Source organism: Myotis davidii, unplaced genomic scaffold (assembly GCF_000327345.1).
Source record: "Myotis davidii unplaced genomic scaffold, ASM32734v1 scaffold590, whole genome shotgun sequence".
Taxonomy (NCBI): domain Eukaryota; kingdom Metazoa; phylum Chordata; class Mammalia; order Chiroptera; family Vespertilionidae; genus Myotis; species Myotis davidii.
In genome coordinates, this window is record NW_006282381.1 from 3018344 (window position 1) to 3019430 (window position 1087).

The window sequence follows — 1087 nt, forward strand, 5'->3', positions numbered from 1 at the left end:
AGCACAATAGTTTGAGGAGCACCACGGAATCATTCCCCAGTGAAACTGGTGAGAATTATAAAAGGAAAACCATGTATCATCTCAGGAAATGTTCCCGAGGCCAGCAGCAAATGAAGAAAGAGTTACTCAAGGAAATCTGCCAGAGCTTGGTAAGAATGGTGAGACTGTGGTGGTGAGTCAGAACCCACCTCTTCCATCCCTGCTCCCAGCTCTGTTAGATGGAAACTCCACTCCAAACAGATTCAGCCAAGACCCAGGGCTTTCTCTCCCCCCAGCTAGCAGTTGGAGGATTCTTTTTTAAAATATACTTTTATTGATTTCAGAGAGGAAGTGAAAAGGAGAGAGAGAAATATCAATGATGAGAGCGAATCATTGATCGGCTGCCTTCTGCACATCTCACACTGGGGATCAAGCTCACTGGGGATCATGTGCCCCAACCAAAATTCAAACCCTGACCTCCTGGTTCATAGGTCAATGCTCAACCACTGAGCCACACAAGCTTAGCTGTTTTTTTTTTTGGGGGGGGGGTTGTTTTCTGTTTTTTTTTTCTTGGTTATGGTTTGGGGGCCAAGGAAATAAAACAAGATCTCATTAAAAAACAAAACAAAAAAAACAAGGTCTCATCAACAGGCTCCGGGCTCATCTTGAAAAGCATGCTGAAGAGGAGGCAAATGAAGAAGATGAACTGGGAGATGAAACAGGAAGAAGAACCCAAGCCCATAGAACTGCCTGTCAAAGAGGATGAGGCCCCTGAAAAAAACTAGTGATGTGGCAGCAGAAAAGAAAGTGGTAATAATTATATTTGAAATAGCACAGACTGAGAGGATGCAGAAGAGAGCTGAAGGACTTAATGTACCTGTGAGCTTGGAGACTAAGAAAGCTGCTGGGGCCTGGCCCAACCAGTGTTGCTCAGTGGTTGAGCATTGACCTATGAACCAGAAGGTCATGGTTCGATTCCAAGTCCGGGCACAGGTCCGGGTTGCAGGCTCGATTCCTAGTAGGGGTGTGTGCAGGAGGCAGCCGATCAATGTTTCTCTCTCATCACTGATGTTTCTCTATCTCTCTCTCTTTCTCTATCTCTCTCCGT

The 1087-nt window shown here is 45.6% G+C and overlaps 1 protein-coding gene and 1 pseudogene across 2 annotated transcripts in view; one reads left to right on the forward strand and one right to left on the reverse strand.

Annotated features, from left to right (window-relative positions):
• CDH8 (cadherin 8) overlaps window positions 1-1087 on the reverse strand; it is a 299936-nt gene that overhangs the window by 8181 nt on the left and 290668 nt on the right. The window lies entirely within an intron of this gene.
• The window catches only part of LOC102772328, a 1510-nt pseudogene continuing 1033 nt past the window's right edge, over window positions 611-1087 (forward strand).